Genomic DNA, 19,674 nt, shown 5'->3' with positions numbered 1-19,674 from the left:
TGAGGAGGGTGGAGACCAATGGCTTGAGATGAGGACAGACAAAGTTAAGATCATTCTTGGTCTTGGAGGCAAGAGAAGGATCCCATTACTTATTCCAAGTGCGATAGGAAATCAAAATACAGTTTTAAGCAGGGCAGTGACAAGATGCCATTTATATTTAAAAACTCACTGTTTGGCTATAAAAAAATGTCCCAGTTGAAGGTCAAGGTGACATCTGGAGGTAGAGAAGCTAGTTGGGAGACTAGAGCTTTAGTTGAGTCCATAGATGATGGTGGCTTCTACTAGAAGGTGATTATGGAGATGCAAAGCGAGGAGATGTTTGGAATGTAGAATCAAAAGGATTTGGTGATGGATTAGGTATTTGAGGCAAGAGAGAAACAGATGCCAAGGATCATCTCGGGTTTCTGGATTGGTCAATAAAATAAATAAATTGGCTAATAAAATAAAAGAAAGGGTAATTACTGACATGGCGAATACTGAGTTTAGAAGTCAGAAGAGAGAAATTAATACTTCTGGTTAGGATGTGGAATAAATCTGAACTGCCTATGCCTATGAGATATTTACCAGTAAAGTGGGTGTGGAAGTGTACAAGCTGGAGCTGCAAAGAGAAGTCAGGTCTGGAGTTTAGCTTGGGAGCCAAGATCATAGAGATGACATATAAACCCATCATCAAAGAGAAAGGGAGATTAACAGAAGAGAGGTGCTAAGGCTGGTCCTTTGAGGACCTCTAGCATTAAGTGGGTAGATCAGTAAAACAGGCCAACAGGGACACACTGCTAAATGAGTGCTTAGAGACAGGGAAAAAAAATCTGGGAGAACGAGATATCAGAAGGAATGTGGTTTAAGAAAGAGACAAGACCATTTGTGATGGACACTGAGGAGCCCAACCAGGTGTAGTAACTGCATGTTTTGTAATGGAAGGTTCTTAAGACGTGGAATCCCTCACATACAGAATGTATGGAAGGGTAGAGTCCAACACACCAGGTCATTCAACCAGTGAGCTCCTCGCCTAGGTGAGGTATCTTTTGTTTGACCCAACAGATAAAGGTGAAGGAGTTACATGGAAATGGGTCAGTGAACCTCTGACATAGTCATTATTACAATAAAAACATCACCAATAAAATTAAGTGGACAATTATGGGCTGGGTATAAATGTGAATAGTTTCTCATTCTTTAATTTATTCTTTGGGTCAGTCCTCTGGATAGGTTTCATTGCTACCCCTATTTTAAAAATGAGGAAAACTGGGCTTGAGAATTTTAGTGACATAACCACATGGAGGGCAAGTGACAGCAGAATGTTGAATGATTATTTTTCCAATTCCACAGGTCATCATCACTGCCCATTTTGCTGCCTGGTTTGTCTCTTTATTTGAACAGAAGCTTTGGAACAGGAAGAGAATCTCTTTTAAAAAATATTTGAATTTCTAGACCTCATTAGAGTATACTTGCTACATAGCAGGGCATCATTAGTGGTTGATGGAAGGGTGGGAGAAAAGGAAAGAATAGAGGAAGAAAAACAAGAGAAAAGCCGAGACCAGATAACTTACGTTATCTGACAATGGAAAAACAATTCCAAATCAATTTCTGACAATGATCGGTTCTAATGGATGGGAGACTCCGTGCCGTGTCACTTAGACACTGAAGAACTCCCCAGGTGGGAGTGACTGTTGCTTGAAGCCCTTCTGGGTGATGTCCTGGGCCGAAGAGAGTCACGCTGCCCAAGGTCATGACCCTGTTTCTGAGAGCAGCCCAGAAGCGGCGACTGGTGGGTGGGTGGGAAGAAGAAGAAGGCATAGGCGTAAAGGTCCAGCCCCCAGGTACCCCGGCCCTGGTCTGGATTAATTCCAAAGGTCAATCCCCACTCCAGAGCTGGTTGAGGTCTTGTGATGACTGAATCGCAGCCTGAATCCTGCATCTTTCGCTTTCCTAGCAGGTGGGAAGTAGGACACCACCCAATAAACTCCCAACACTCAGATCTCCTTCTCTAAGCCTGCTTTCTGGGGAAGCCCCAAGCTCTGACACAGACTCACTAGGCAAAGTGGTGCCTGATAGAGTCTCTGACAAAACAAACGTGACATGTTGCCTGAGTTTAAACCAGCCCAGGTGGCTTCACTGACCCAGCCAGGATGCCTTGAGGCCACCCATCTCCATGGTAAGTAAGTGGGTGTGCAGGGGATCAAAAGGAATAGTGGCCTCTGCAATACATAATTAGTAAGATAAATCTGCTGCTAAAAATTGTATGTGTACATTATCTATTGATTTTATAAGTGTCTCCTTTTCCATAAAACACTGTGGGCACTATGTAATAATAGCACACTCTGTATTTGATCACTATGTAAATCCTAAGTACATATGCATATATGCATATACATACATATATTTTCATACACACATAAATATCTATGTATAATCTCTGTTATGTGCTTGATGTGAATTATTTCATTCGAGTCTTACATACAAGCATAATTACTTCTCTCATTTTTCAGATGAGAAAATTTAGCCCAGAGATGTTAAAGATTATGACAAAGACCTCCTAGCAAGAAGAATTGATGTTTTGGGTCAAATCTGGCACTATAAGACTTCAAAAAAATTAATTAATTAAACTGGCTGAGCTGGGTTTCAGTTGCTATAGTTTCTTGAGTTGCAGCAAGTGGGATCTAGCTCCCTGACCAGGGATCAAACCTGGTCCCTCTTCATGGGAGTGAGGACTCTTAGCCGCTGGACCACCAGGGAAGCGTCAAGCCCTATGCTTTTAGTCCCTATACCACACTGAACATTGATTTGGGCAAATTTATTGTAAAAAGCTGTGACTTTAACGAGAGAAAAACAAGAATAGACAGAGACTCAAGGATCCCTCATTTTACAAATTTAGATGTTGTATTCCAGGTTTCCTTAAATCACAAGACACCAGGATACACAAGTCAAATTCACAAACGATAAAGCCACGGGGGAAATGTATCATTGTCCTTTGCCTCTAGTGGAAGCTACATCTTCTCAGCAACTTAAGTGAGCTTGCTTTTCACAAGCGAAATGTTTCCCTTTGTATGCAGACTAATGGAGCATTGCAGAATACATGCTTTCAGCTACAAAAATCTGTAAATCAACACACACACTCCACCACGTTGTGGCCGTGAGAACCCACACCCTCAAAAGCCAGGAGACAGCTTCTGTCAAAGGAAGAGCTGAATACTGATCAGCCCATAAAAACAGAACTGAGACTGAAGAAACATCTTATACCTGATAAATCCACTGCTATCATAACATCAACAGCTTGGAGTCAACAAAAACTATATTGGTTAAATTAAGTCTTCTACATAAAGATGTCAAATGTTACAACCTCACTATTACAGTGAAGAATAGCTCCAAAATGTGTCTAAACTGATGAATTAGATGATTCTATCCTTAGATAGGACTTTATAGAATCGACAGTCCTAAAACCATATATCTCTACTTTAGCATCAAATTTCTGTTGGTTTGGGCTATATCTTCCTTGCCATGTCATCCTAATGCTAGCCATTTGGACCATTTTCACATCTTGCTTCTAACATAAAGAACACAAATGTCTGCAGTGACTATTCCTAGATTTCTCCCTTAATCATACAGTGCTAAGAAATCTGGACACAGTTGAAATTTGAATCTGTAACAGTTCTTTCAGATTTTTTTTTTTTTGATAGTAAAACAATAGTCTTCCAGGCTTCCTTTATTTAGAGTCCTGTATATTTTTTAGATCAGATTATTACAGCTGTAGGCTCTCTTTAAATTACCGAAATGTTAAAAAATCATAAGGACACAGAAGTCAGCCCTGATGAGAATTCACCTTTTAAATGAACTAAGCCATGAGATTCATCGATAGGATCATACCCACACACACACCTTTTGGGGACACTGGGAATGCTCAAATAGCCACTAAATGTGCCTTCAGATTTAACCTTGAGATTTGATTTTCAGAATGTCTTTTCATCACTTACAAATGTAGCCACATGATTTTTCAATCCAGCTTGTAAGATGAAAGTAAGACTTTCTTAAGCATGATTTACATTTCCTGTATTTATTCCTTATAAATTATATTTTAAGCCCAATATTCTGATTTATGAAGCTCCATATCCTTGTCTTTTCAGAAGAAAAAAGGCACATGTGTCCACGATTAGATTCTAAACAATCCAGTGGCTTTAATTGTGAAAAACCTATGCAACACAGGGAAGTTTGAGGAGAAGAAAATCATATGCCTACAAATAGAAATAATTCAGTATTACAAAGTCATTGAAATTAAGAAATGGAAGAGGCTTGTCAAATCAAAGCTTGCAATTGACATCCAGATTTAATATGTCAGGGATGTTGGGTCACCAGAGGTGCCTCCAATCTTTTGATAAAGTGGAGAAACTGAGAAAGAACATTTAAAGAGCAGGGCCCTTAATCAAAGGCAAGTCCTTATAGATCAAAATATCAGAGAGAAATATGTAAGATGCAGAGGAGAGGCAAATGGAGAAATGACACTGAAACATCAAGCAGATAACACTTTATTTGAAAGTTTTCTAGATAGAGATGTGAGTTCTGTGTGGTTTCTGTGCTGACGGTGTCCAGGGGTTGGTTCATAAGGGAACTGTTAAAGCCAGAAGAGCCAGAGGGGTCAAAGGATGAAGGATATTATTGTGTGTAAAACCCCAACCTTTCATCTATGGAATGTAACCTAATCCTTAGAAATCTCCCGTTCTGTTTTCCTTCTAGTAAAGAGCAATGGCTCACAGTAAACATTCTTCTGAATATATGTGCACTGGGGAGAGAGGAGATTTGAAAGTAGGTGTCCTGGGCTGACAAAGCATAAACAATAAGGAGCAGATGCTAGCATTTGCCCAAATAATCAGAGCAGAATCATCTAAAAATTATCTAAAAAATTTAAGCATCTTTAGATTTTACCATATGACCATTGAAAAGACCCATTTTTTGTAAGGCCTGGTCTCGTCTTTTACTGTTGTCCTCTGCTTAAAAAACAAACAAACAAAAAACTGATAGTAGGAACTAGTTGCTACACGTCATTTAAAAAGAAGAAGCCTGCAAGAAAGCCGTGAACTGGGGTAAAAAGAACTTGCTGGTGAGCAGTCTCTAAAATTTATCAGAATCCCTGCTGAGAGTCCGCCTACACACCCTGCACTCGGAATTGGGGACACAGCCTCTTTCCTGATTTATCGCATCTCTCCACACATTGGAGAGACGAGACCAGCATCTGCCATGTAGGAAACACCGCATCTCTGCGCCAGCCTGCCAACTCCTGTAACACAACTCTAGAGTTCGAAAGGATTTGTTCATTTCAACCAGTCTGCTGTTGCAACAGGGCAAATGAAAACAAGGGTAAAGAGACAAAATAGGTCCTAACCTGTTGAGCAAATCGGGCTCTCAACTCTTAGTAACAACGGGGAATAAAGTCTGCTGTACATTCATGCTACATATACACATGCTCTTACGTGTGTGTGTGCAGTAATGAGGTGTGGTTTCTTTGTTTTTTAATTAAGATGTGTATAGCAGAATGGTTAAGTGTAGTTGTTTCCACTCATATAGATATATCAAGACATCAAGTCAAGTACCTTAAATATGTATAACTTTTATTTGCCAATTATAACTGAATAAACATGGAAAGAAAAAGAGTAGGAGTTCTGGAGTCAGATCGCCTGGGTTTAAATTCTAGTTGTTTCACTTATCTGCTTGATCAATTTGAACATTTTAAGTCCTTTTATCCTCAGTTTCTACATGTGTTTTTTAAAAAGGATAATAATAGTTATTTAATAAAGTTGTCTTTGGACAGAATGATGCTAAAGCTGAAACTCCAGTACTTTGGCCACCTCATGCGAAGAGTTGACTCATTGGAAAAGACTCTGATGCTGGGAGGGATTGGGGGCAGGAGGAGAAGGGGATGACAGAGGATGAGATGGCTGGATGGCATCACCAACTCGATGGATGTAAGTCTGAGTGACCTCCAGGAGTTGATGATGGACAAAGAGGCCTGGCGTGCTGCGATTCATGGGGTCGCAAAGAGTCGGACGCGACTGAGCGACTGAACTGAACTGAACAGCTCTCCTAAGATGGCTAAAATTGAAAGCACTGACAACTACAAGTGTTGACAAGGATGTGAAAAACCTGAATTATCATGAAACGCTTGTCAAAGTGTAAAGTAGAATGATCACTTTTGAAAACTTTGGAGTATCTATTCAGGCTCAAAGACTCAGGAATTCCATTTCTTGGTATGGAAATGAGTGATTCTTTCTATCAAAATACATGTACAAGAATATTCTTAGAAGCTTTATTCAAAATAGCCCCAAATTGGAAATTATCCAATGTCCCTAAGCAATGAAACAGAGAAATTAGGAGATATTCATACAATTAAATATCATGCCTGGTGGTTCAGCAGGAAAGAATCCACCTGCAATGCAGAAGTGGCAGGTGAGGTTTGATCCCTAGGCTGGGAAGATCCCCTGGAGAGGTAAATGGCAACCCGCTTCGGTATTCTTGCCTGGAGAATCCCATGGACAGAGGAGACTGGTGGGCCACAGTCCACGGGATTGCAAAAGAGTTGGAGGTGACTGAGTGACTGAGCATACACAGCAGTGAACAACAGATTACAGTTACGCTCAGCAACACGGAAGAAGCGCACAGAGAAAATATTAAGTGAAAAAAGCCAGACACAAAGAATTTTAAGAATTAATAAATCTAATGTATGACGGTAGAGACCAGAACAATGGTTCACTCTGAAGATAGCTAGGAGGCAGCAGAGGGATGGGATGACAGAAACAATCTAAGAGGAGTGAGGTTTATGGGAGTATATATGCATCTATGTAAAAATGTATTGAGCTGTACATTTAAGATTTGCATGCTGACTATATGTAAGTTACACCAGAAAAACAGCAAGAAACAAAGAGAAAGAGAGAAAAGAAAGAGTAGGAGGTGGGAGGTAGAGAGAAAAAGATAAACCACTTTGCCTCAGAATTAGAAAATCTGGAAAACAGTTCTGAAAGCCCTTTGGTCTTTGTCACTAATGACTTCACAGATTTTATTACATTCTTTCTCAGCCAGCATGTTCCAGACTATAAAGAAAGCTAGATGGAGTAAATATTTCCTGTTAATAAATATTAACAATCGATGGAAATCACATGTGCAAAAAGATAAGTCCTGCTGGCTTCTTTTTGGTCTTGGCTATATGGTCAGTCACAAAAAATGTTTTCCATGGGTAAATACTACAAGGTTCAGTGATTTCAGGAGGCTGGAGAATGTTGGTTTAACTAGGTTATATAAAGCTGGATTAAACCAGATTTAAGTATTTCCCTCTGACGAGAAAAGAGTCTTAAAGAAGAAAAATATACAAGGCCTTCCGTGAAATGCCTGGCTCCAATATTTCTTACAAGGCAATTAGGTTAAAATAAACACTGTGCATTCCTCAAGGAAAATAAATCACAAAATGATAAAATAAACTCAGAGGGGAAAATGTTGAAGGGAGAAGAGGGAGGTCAGCCCTGTATTTTTGCATTCATTACACTAGGAAGGACAATGTATGAACAAAAACCACAACTTTATTTTTAAAATTCTCCAATTTTTAAAATAATCAACTAGGAATTTCCTCCCTGCCTCACTGACAAATGCCACTGGAGGGACAGGCAGTGAGGTGGGTCTGAGTGATTGCTGGCAAGACTTTTCTATCGCTGCCTCCAGGTTATTACTCTCATTTCAGTTCAGTTGCTCAGTCATGTCTGACTCTTTGTGACCCCATGCATGGACTGCAGCATGCCAGGCTTCCCTGTCCATCACCAACTCCCAGAGCTTGCTCAAACTCATGTCCACTGAGCCACCCAGACATCTCATCCTCTGCCGTTCCCTTCTCCTCCTGCCCTCAATCTTTCCTAGCATCAGGGTCTTTTCCAATGAGTCAATTCTTTGCATCAGGTGGCCAAAGTATTGAAGTTTCAGCTTCAGCAGCAGTCCTTTGAATGAATATAAAGGACTAATTTCCTTTAGGATTGAACAGTTTGATCTCCTTGCAGTCCAAGGGACTCTCAAGAGTCTTCTCCAACACCACAGGTTCAAAAGCATCAGTTCTTCTGTGATCAGCCTTCTTTATGGTCCAACTCGCACATCCATAGATGACTACTGGAAAAACCATAACTTTGGCTAGATGGACCTCTGTTGGCAAAGCAATGTCTCTGCTTTTTAATACGCTGTCTAGGTTGGTCATAGCTTTTCTTCCAAAAGAAACAAAAAGCAACAAGCGTCTTTTAATTTCATCGCTGCAGTCACCACCTGCAGTGATTTTGGAGCCCCCACACCTCAAAAGTTTCTCACTGTTTCCATTCTTATTCCTTCAGTTTACCATGAAGTGATGGTACCGGATGCCATGATCTTAGTTTTTTGAATGTTGAGTTTTAAGGCAGCTTTTTCACTCTCCTCTTTCACTTTCATCAAGAAGCTCTTTAGTTCTTCACTGATTATTACTCCACTCTCATAAAAGATCCTTTTCCTTTGGTGTTTACACCCTCCTCCAGTTTCTTCTTTACTTCTCTTGTCGTCATTCATCTTCTCAATCATCCACATCCCTTGAGGAACATGGCACATGGATTTCAGACTAATTTTTCCATCAAATCCTACTCTCTACCATACAACTGAATCTGCTACCTACTATTATCCTACTTCAGACACTCACCATTAGAGCCACTCTCTGGACTTTGGTATCATTGTGAATTATTCACGCTCTTCAAGTTCAACCTTCATCACCAACCTCCTCTCTGCCCAGCTGTCCTCTCCCTCTGGCTATTCTATCCTTCAGCCTTGCTGCTGCTGCTGCTAAGTTGCTTCAGCTGTGTCTGACTCTGTGCAACCCCATAGATGGCTGCCACCAGGCTTCCCCGTCCCTGGGATTCTCCAGGCAAGAGTAATGGAGTGGGTTGCCATTGTCTTCTCCGATCCTTCAGCCTTATGCACATTCAAAAGCCTTCTCCTCCTTTCCCCACGTCTATAAATTCCTATGTGAGTTCACTTTCTTATTCCAGTTCTATAGTCAGTTGCATACAGACTCTATTGACAATATCCTCAAATTCATCATAGACCAACTAAGCATCCCTCAAAGACCACACAAACCATCTGTCTTATTAACCTACACATTACTTTAGAGAAGTTGCGCCAGTTGGCAGAGAAGGCAATGGCAATCCACTCCAGTACTCTTGCCTGGAAAATCCCATGGACAGAGGAGCCAGGTAGGCTGCAGTCCATGGGGTCGCTAAGAGCCGGACATGACTGAGCAACTTCACTTTCACTTTTCACTTTCATGCATTGGAGAAGGACATGGCAACCCACTCCAGTGTTCTTGCCTGGAGAATCCCAGGGACGGGCAAGCCCAGTGGGCTGCTGTCTATGGGGTCGCACAGAGTTGGACACGACTGAAGTGACTTAGCAGCAGCAGCAGCACCAGTGTGAACCACAGCCACCACAAGCCAAGTCATGGTTTCCATCCTCACCTGGATCCTCAGAGCTGCTCAAGAGTCGTGTGAATATATACCACTTCTATTCCAAGTTTGTCAGTATCCTAAATTTCCCTGTCAACCACTACCTACCATCACTGTTAGGGCTCTGCTTTGTAGAAATATCTGGGGGTTGACAGAAGAGAACTCCTTCAGTTTTTCTACTCTAAAATCAACCAACAGACTCTGCTTTGGGTTGGAGGTAGACAGGACAGTCAGATTTTCACCTTCCACCTTCCTAAAAAAGGATTCTTGAAGAATCGCAGTCATCAACAGTCTTATTTTTTTTTTTCCACCTTCCTAAAAAAGGATTCTTGAAGAATCGCAGTCATCAACAGTCTTATTTTTTTTTTTCCAGTTTAATAGGCTGCTTTGTAGCAACTCTATTTTATAAAGTAGTATTCTTATTGGATTTTCTGTGCTTACTGCTTTTAGTTTGGAAAGCCTCATTATTTGCTGACTTAAAAGAAAATCCACTTACTTAATCATCAAGAATTCTTTTATTTCAAGCAAAGATCAAAAGGCCATAGTGGCTCAAAGCAACACAGGTAAAGCCCGTGAGTAAGAATTTAAAAAATTTAATCCCAGCATGGTTACTGATGTTCTAGGTGGCATTAAGTGAGAAATTTCAACTCAGTACGCCTTCATTCTCAAAAAGAACAAAAAAGATATTAACATTGCCAACTTAGCTCAGTTAATTGTTCAAGAGAATTAAATGATTTATGAAGCTACTATGAAACATAAAACCCAAGACACCAAGAAGTTACAAATGGGAAGGGTGCAGAAAGGAGGAAAAATTGTTAATCTCCACTGATACAGAGTGTTAATTTTTCAAATCAGTCTCCACTGGGTATGCACTTTATAGGAAAATAAGTTCCAATCTTCCATAATGTTTTGACTACATCACTGAGGTAATGAGCTGTTGGAAAAAACAGAGATTTCTGCAATTTACTTTCTGTCGCAGATACAGCAATTTCATGTTCTTTCAACTTTGTGTCCACCCCTACTTTGTGACAGACTTTTTCTTTTATTAATGCACCTTCTGTTCACTGAATGTCCTCTGATAGAGTGAACTGCTTTCACTACAGTATGTCTGTACCCTAGGGGGTGTGCCAGGTGACTCACTAGGGTGTGGGGGCTTCTCAGGTGGCTCAATGATAAAGAACCCACCTGCCAAGCAGGTGGGCTCGATTCATGGGCTGGGGAGATCCTCTGGAGAAGGAAATGGCAACCCACTCCAGTGCTGTTGCTGAAAATCCCATGGACAGAGGAGCCTAGTGGGCTACAGTTCATGGGGTTACAAAGAGTCAGATATGACTTAGTGACTAAACAACAACAACAAAGAAAAAGACTACATATTCATAATTTTTTAACCTAAAAATAGGGCTCCATTATTTGGAAGGTTATGGTGTATTTAAAGTACTTACAGCAGAAAAGTGGGAATTCCATAGGCTTGGGGAGGTAGCAGCATTTTCCACTCCACTGGATCCTGATCAGGGTACTATGACATATTATTTTAACTCAAGTGACTTACACAAAATAGACAAGGATGTTAAACAAGTCTTGAAATGGTGACGCTGACACTTTTACTTCAATGAAAATCATTTACTAGCTTCACTATGAGATAAAAGCAACAGTAATATGCTATTCTAGGAACAGGTGAAGGTTTCAGCTACACCTGATTTAGATAAGATGTTGAACCTTGTGCCTAAGGTTGATATCAGAATGGGATGGGTCTTCGGATGGGTGGGGCTCATGAGTGCCTGCATGTGTGCTAAGTCACTTCAGTTGTGTCCAACTTCTTGGACTTTTTTCTGACCTTATGAACCGTAGCCTTCCAGGCTCATCTGTCTATGGAATTCTCCAAGTAAGAATACTGGAGTTGGTTGCCATGCCCTCCTCCTGACCTAGGGGCTGAACCCACATCTCTCATGTCTTTTGCATTGGCAGGTGGGTTCTTTACCCCTAGTGCCACCTGGGAAGCCCAGGGCTTATGAATCAAAGTGAAAGTCGCTCAGTCGTGTCCAACTCTTTGCAACCCCATGGACTATACAGTCCTTGGAATTCTCCAGGCCAGAATACTGGAGTGGGTAGCCTTTCCCTTCTCCAGGGGATCTTCCCAACCCAGGGATCAAACCTAGGTCTCCCATATTGTGGGCAGATTCTTTACCGGCTGAGCCACAAGGGCTTATGAGAGTTGAGTATAATTCACACATGGGAAAAATGTAGATAATTTGTTGTTTGTGGAATAACCATGGTGGTTTCCAAACATGTCTGCAAATTCTTTCATATTCTTCCCATAAAGTCTGTGTCCCCACTCCTGGAATCTGGGAGGTGCTGTGTCTGCTCTGACCTACTGAGCTCAGCAGAGCTTACTGTGTGGTCAGAAAAGGCCATGTGGTTCCTGCCCTAGCTCTTTTGGGAGGCTGACTGTGGGAAAAGCTTGCACCATGAAAGGATTTTGAGTCTCCCTCAGACCTCATCAAGCTGGAACAAAGTACAATTAAAAGTCCAGCTGAGCCCAGACTTCTAGCCAAGACATCAGGCATATGAGCAAAGCTGCCCTGGATCATCCAGAACAGTCTATCTACCAGATGAATACCACTGACATCATGACAATCAGAAGACTAGGTCAGCTAAGCTCTCCCTGAATTCTTAATCCATAGAACCTGTGAAGTCTAATAAATTGTGTTTAAGCGACCAAGTTTTGGAATATTTCGTTGAGCAACAATAGATAACTGCAACAGTTCGCTGTGTATATCTACGATACACTGCATAGTGGGGTGGGAGGGGGTGGCCCTGTGACTTGTTTTGGTCAAGGGAATGCTAGCAACTGTTTCGCAAGCAGAAGAATGGATAAGAAGAATGTAAGATTGGGGTTCTCTTCTCTTGCACCTCCATCACTGCCATGAGAAGATGCGCCCAGGCCAGCCTGCTGGCAGGTGAGAGGCATGGCAGCAGGGCAGAGGCTCCATTTGTCCCTGTCATCCTGGCTAAGTCTGTTCCACACAAACCAACAGCCAACTGGCTCACAGACAAGTGGATGAGCCCAGCCAAGCCCGGAAGGACCACTCATTAAATCTACCCTAAATCACTAGGCTGTGAACTTGTGAGCTCAATAAATATTTGTCGTAACCCACCCCTTGAGAGGGTACGTGCGTATTATGTACCTTTAATAGCAATACAGAATCAATACAACAAGGATTTTTATTTCAAGGCACTTTCCTAATAAAAACCACTCTGTTTCTAAACATTCAGTTTTGTGCACTGTCCCTAAAACACTTGGCATATTCAAACTACTATTTTTTTCTGATGATGCTCTTTCCCCCTTTTCTGGCTCTCCTAATCCTAAATATTCTTAACAGTCTAGCTTAAATTCTGGAACTCTAGAATCAATTTAGTCCACTCCATCCCACCACAGCTTCACCTCTGGATTCCTAGAGAATTCACCTTCTGTACCATCTTCTTGACAGTGAACTGTATATTGCTTCGTGATGTTACTTAACTCACAGGTAGGGAGACTGAAACTCAGAAGTACTTTAGGATCTCTGAGGGTGGTATCTTGTGTCCTATTGCTTCTCACCCTTCTTCCCAGCCCTCCAGCACATAATCTAGTTTCATGCATGCAATAGGTGTTAAATGAATACAGGAAGAGAGCAAAGAATGTGCCATAGCTTTTGAAAGGGTCTTAGACAGCTAGAAACAGTGTAATGTATATTTTATAACATTGCTTAGAGTCATTTTTTATAACTTCAGATTTGAAAGAATAATAGAATACTTTATGGAAGATAATTGAGCAATTTGGTCAGGGGTCGTGGGGTGGGAGGGAAATCTGCTGAAATCTTGAATGTTTTCAGTGATTCGGAGGCTTTATGGGCAAAAAGGTAAGAAACAATTGCCGTCAGGCTTAACTATCTGCCAAATGACTGCTCATAATGGCATAGTTTTATTTCCCAACTTGGAGGGTTTGCAAGTCATTAATAAACTGTGCAACATTCACCAGGTGTTTGGTTAAAGCCTGCTTATAGAAAGCATTTACAAATATTTATATTCTACAGAAATCCTCCCACTGTATTCAGAGTTAAACAGAAGAATCATTTCCCTCTGAATGATTGTATTTTTCACAAAAGGGCATTATATTTCCAAAAATCCTAAAGAGAAGTGCTACTCTGCATCTTCTCTTTGTCTCAACTTTCTCCCCAGGGAAATTACCTCAGAAGAAAATGGGGAGGCTGAATTAGAGCAAATAATCACCCACCAAAAATCACAGTTTAGGGACAGTGTGTTATAGCTCAATTTTTTTCATTAAAAAAAAAAAAGGAGCAAGAGGAAATAACCTTTCGGCATCTGTTTGGAGAAAAATTAAGTTTTCTCTATACCCTATCTATTTCAACTCTAAGTAGAGGTTAAACAAAGTTACTAATTTATCTTTCCTCTTATTTTTGAAAAAGGAATCTTTGTGGGATTTACCCAGTCCTTATATTCAGGCATTAAAAATGAGAATAAAAACATAATCCACACTGAAATAGATCTGTGTTGAAGGGACAGGGTTTGGAGGTGGGGTGAGGAATAACTCCTGAGATCTACTAAAGAATGAGAGTAATCCCTTTCATATTAACCATAAAAAGAAGGCATCACTTATATGGCAGTATGAAATGACAGGTTTGAATAATCCTACAGAAAATTTTCTAATTAAAAGTACATGTCTAAGACTCAATTGTCATTGCTTTCTTGAGCCAGTTTGGGCCAAGACTGACCACACTTGTAAGGTATGTGTGTCCTACATACCATAGGGCATTTAACATTGAAGCCAATTAATTTATGACTAAATTAATTTACAATTTGATAGAAGTTTTAGAAACTTCTATCATTGGCTGTATGTCACACTGGCTGTATGTCACTTCCTTTATGTCAATTAAAACAGAAAAACTTGCATATCAAAGGGAGACTCCTACCAGGACTAAGTGGAGGTTAAAAGGAGCTACCTACCAAAAGTCAAGAGGAACTCATGAGTTTACCATAGTTAACTTGTGTGGAAGCTCCCCCTTGAGGAGCTCAAAACAACTGCACAATTCAACTGAAAAATTACATGGCCAACTGCAAAGTTCAGCTGAAAGATTCCATCACCAGCTCTTGTCTTTCAGAAGAAACGGCTACCCACTCCTTTAGGAGAAAACGAAAAAATCCTTGACAAACATGTCTGAAAAAGACTATTTTACAAAAGGTTTCAATGTTCGTTTTTGGCTTCCACGCAAGACATTTTATTGTTTCACTGGTATCTCCAAAGTGAAATAAGACAAATACTTTGGCCACCTGATATGAACAGCCAACTCACTGGAAAAGACCCTGATGCTGGGAAAGATTGAGAGCAGGAAGAGAAGGGGGTGACAGAGGATGAGATGGTTAGATGGCATCACTGATTCAATTGACATGAGTTTGAGCAAGCTCTGGGAGATAATGAAGGATAGGGAAGCCTGGCGTACTGCAGTCCATGGGGTCACAAAGAGTCGGACATGACTTAGTGACTGAACAACAAATATATCTAACACAAGGGTACCTCCTGTCACCAGCCAAGACCTATCTCCTTTGACAAACTTGAGAAAATACCACTATAAAAGTGAAGATAATGCTGTTCTAAAGTAGCATTTTTCTGTGTGTAGACTGTTACCAATGATTAGTTGCTTTGGGTTCTGAGAATGACAAGGGGAAGAAAATACACTTCTTGATAAATAGCTACAATTAACTGGAAAACATTCTATCTGGCTGAATGAGAATTTGGAGAGTCTGCTTTTGGTTCAAGATGTGGTGGTTGTTTAGTATCTAAGTTGTGTCTGACTCTTGGAGACACCATGGACTGTAGCCAGTCAGGCTCCTCTGTTTATGGGATTTCCCAGGCAAGAATACTTGAGTGGGTTGTCATTTCCTTCTCCAAGGGATCCTCCCAACCCAGGGATAGAACCCATGTCCCCTGCATTGCAGGTGGATTCTTTACTGCTGAGCCATTAGAGAAGCACATCATAAAGGCAACTCTTGGAAGGTTTTGAAAGACTTGGAAGGAAAGAAGCAATTTTGTGGTAGCCTCAGGTCTTCAGTAAGCATTCTTCTCTAGGATCAACAGGCTCCTTTCCCAAGTATGTTTTAAGAGTGCTCTAACCAATCTGCCCACATAAGACAAAGAAGTAAACCTCCAGGGCACGCTGCACAGTAGAAGTGGCAACTCACAAGTCAGAATCTGCCCATTTCATGCTAGAACTAAGAGGGCTTTATCAGACTAACAATGCCTGGGGCCTCAGGTGACTCAGAGATCTTCCATTAACCCTGTCTCAACGTTTGGATTTATCGTGGGTGGTTTTCCTTCTTCTTTTAAAGTTTTTGGAGACATTTCCCTCAACACAATGAAGACAGACATAAATTTCAGGATTCTAAGAGGAGAATAGGGTTTTCTTTCTATTATATCAGGGCAGCTCAGTGCCAATAATAGTTTAATAGTTCCTACTGAAGTGAAAGCAGGGAGGCAGTTTGCAATATGCATTGTCCATCTAAGTCCCAGTAAGATGGCATTAAATGCTGCGTGTAGGGAAAGACACAGAGAAAATGTGGTATGAAGTGTTGAGCTTCATAATCTTATTATTGTTAACTGTGTTACCTATTCTTATTAACCATAATTGTCAGAAGTTAATCAGATCCAGTAAAGAATTTAGGCCAAGAGGCATTAAATGTTTTATTCAGGGCATGTTTCTCAAATTCTGGCAAAGAGTAATCAATGACACTAGGCTTTTACTTCAGTCTATCTTTAACATGCCCCAGGGAATCAGCTGGAATCAAGGAAATCTTTAAACTTGGGCAGAATCAAATGACAAAGACATGGTTTCATCTAAAATAACATTTAGGCTGTTGAACTGAATGTTGCAGCTGCCAAAATTCCAGATCGAAGGAATTGTCCTATGTGAGAAAAACTGAACCATTTTGTGGTTTACAGTTTCATTCATTTTGGGTTGGTTAGCCTGACTAGTACCACCTGGGAAAACTAACACAATGGAATCAGGGAATAATCCTTCAACCTCATCTAGCCCCATTAACTTTTCACATTTTTCCCCCCCTCAAAATCTGTTTTTCATCCCATCTTTTTCATCCCTCAGGCCCAGCTCACATCTATAGTTACTTGAAGAGTAAAAACCTGTGTATTAGCCTACCAAGCTCCTCTGTCCATGGAATTCTCCAGGCAAGAATAGTGGAATGGATTGCTTTCCAGAGGATTATATAGTACACAAATATAATTTTGATGATTCCATTAACTTCATGCATTTTGATTTTTCAAAGTCTTCTGGATTATCAAAGGTGTTTTCCTTCGACCAATCTCAGAAATGAACTGCAGCAGATAAGTTTCTAAATGTCATCTTTCTAGGGATTTTTTTCCCTAAATGAAGCTAAAGGAATTAGGTTAATAGGAGGTGTTGTGAATATAGGTGTTTGCATGGAAGAAGATCCAGTACTCCAGAAAACCACAGATACTAAATTCTTTCTCTAAAGGAGCCCAGCTTTCTTCCCACTATGGGCTTGTGTCTCCATTCTGCTAGTGCTGGCCATCTAGTAACTGCTCAGCAAATGTTTATTGAGCAAATTAATGAGCACTAATTTAAAGATAATTAAACAATTATCAGGTAATGAATGATTTGTAAATTAGCAATTTGTAATAAATTACAAATTATTTTGTTAATCAGTGAATAATTAAACTTCAATGGAGAGAAATAAAATATTCAGGAAGTAAACAAACTGCTAGAATAAAAAAGGAAGATTCCTCTAACAATTAAAGGTCCAAACTAAAGAATATTTGCAACAGAAAATAAATATTATTTTCAAACACTGTTAAGATATAAATGGGCCCTGAAACAAAATTAGATAAATTAGTGAGTAGTGCAATTCACCATGCCATTTTGCATAATAACCTGTTATTAATGAAGATTTCTTAAATATTCAACTGCTAAACACCCGATTTAGAATCTTATGGTTAGCACACACTTGAGAGGTTTTCTGTTTAAACTCCACTGTTTTGCAGATGAAGAACTGGAGCCCCATTTCAGTGTATGACCTGCCTGAGTTTACTTGGCTAGCACATAGCTGTCTTTCTTTTGGGTCAGTTTTCTCTTCTATCTCTTCTGCCTGCCATTAACTCAATCTTTATTTCTTCACTGCCTACCATGTGTCATTTTGATGGACTGGGTCAGTCTTGTGAATTAAGAGGTAGTGGCTTCCCAATAAATGAGAGTATAATTGTAATTGTTATCCTTTTAAACTATGACGTTTCAAAGATAGGAGCTATAGCATCCATTATCTTCTGAACAGAACCTGGTTTTTCCCTTAGTGGTTCATACAATAATCATTTCTATTGATACTGCTTCCAAGCAGAGAGTAGAATTCATTTCCTAGTCTTCCTTTTTTAATGGACTAAGAAAATCTAACTGAAATGTGCATAGCCAGAGGTGATAAAGAGGGAAAGACACAGACTACAAAAACTTGCAAAAGCAAGCCAGCTAATTTCTTAAATAAAAAGCAGAAAAAAATGACAAGTAGAGTTTTCCAATCAGGAAGCAGGTTTTGCCAATGTGTGATCAGTAGAACATACATTTTTTTCCCCATAGTTTCAAGTCCATCTGTCCCTGACATTTTACTAATTATCTCAGAATAGTTTCATTGTAATTTCCCTTTCTCTACTAGTTCTAGTTAAAGGTAACAGCATCTTTTGGTGAATAATACCTTCGGTATTAAAAGATCTTGAACAGCTATGCTTGGGCTACACAGATTAGAGCTCTCAATCTGCTAATAGTATGCATGCTTTATAGCATTTAATAGCATAGAATGTTCTATAATAGCCAAATATGACCCTACACAGGATTTACTTAACAAGGGCAAAATGAGGGGATTAGAAGGCAATGGCACCCCACTCCAGTACTCTTGCCTGGAAAATCCCATGGACGGAGGAGCCTGATAGGCTGCAGCCCATGGGGTCGCTGAGAGTTGGACACGACTCAGTGACTTCACTTTCACGCATTGGAGAAGGAAATGGCAACCCACTCCAGTGTTCTTGCCTGGAGAATCCCAGGGACGGCGGAGCCTGGTGGGCTGCCGTCTATGGGGTCGCACAGAGTCGGACACGACTGAAGCGACTTAGCAGCAGCAGCAGCAGGAAGGTGAAATTAACTTGGACTGGAGCAAAAAAATGTAGTCTTTGGTGTCAGAGTTGAGCACTGCCATCTACTGGCTATGTGGTCTGGGTCATTTTTCTTTTCTTAGTTTTATATTCCTCGTCTGAAAAGAGATTCCCATTAGTACTGTATCAACAGGGTTCTGAGGTTAGATGATATGTATGAAATATACCTTTATAAATTGTAAGTGTGATATGAATAACAGTGGGAAATTTCTTATGAGTAACAAAATCTGCACTATTTTGGGGACATCCTCAGAATAGTTAGCTGAACACATGTAAGTCACAGCTTAGAGAAACAAATAGCCTCCCCTTTATATTCTACTGGGCACTTTCTGTCTGTATCCAGCCAGCTGCAACTGCATTCTTTCCTCTGTACTCTATGTTTGTTGAGACTAATCTTTTACCTAAACTTAGTAGGGGGCCTCCCTGGTGGCTCAGAAGGTCAAGAATCTGCCTGCAATGCAGGAGACCCAGGATTGATCCATGGGTTGGGAAGATTCCCTGGAGAAGGGAAAGGCTACCCCCTCCAGTACTCTTGCCTGGAGAATTTCATGGGCAGAGGAGCCTGGTGGACTACAGTCCATGGGGGCACAAAGAGTTGGACAGAACGGAGTGACTAACACCTACTTTAAACTTAGTGGGCGCATATTTGCAAAAGCAGAAGTACCTACATCTTGTCCTCCTTTTTCTCTGTGCTCATCTGATCTTCACTGTGAATTTACCACCCTATGGCAGGTTGGAGTTAAGATCCTTCCAAAATGACACCAGCTGTCGCTTCTAGAAATGCTCAGCATCCCCTGAAAGATTTATAAAGAAGGCCACGGTGGCAACATGCAACCTTCTGAAACTCTCATGGTGTATATTTTCCCTGGGAGGAACTGCAATGCCCTCCTGCCTCGTGTTACCTTCTGGGAACCAACCCCTGGGGGAAGGACACTGAAAATTTAATGAATTTAAGAAAAGCTGTAAGCTTCC

General features: G+C 40.6%; 1 protein-coding gene across 1 annotated transcript in view; it reads right to left on the bottom strand.

The window, feature by feature from the left end:
• SAMD12 (sterile alpha motif domain containing 12) overlaps positions 1-19,674 on the bottom strand; it is a 264,227-nt gene that overhangs the window by 44,905 nt on the left and 199,648 nt on the right. The window lies entirely within an intron of this gene.

This window comes from Budorcas taxicolor, chromosome 14 (genome assembly GCF_023091745.1).
Source record: "Budorcas taxicolor isolate Tak-1 chromosome 14, Takin1.1, whole genome shotgun sequence".
Taxonomy (NCBI): Eukaryota; Metazoa; Chordata; class Mammalia; order Artiodactyla; family Bovidae; genus Budorcas; species Budorcas taxicolor.
This window is presented reverse-complemented; position numbering and strand designations above follow the sequence as displayed.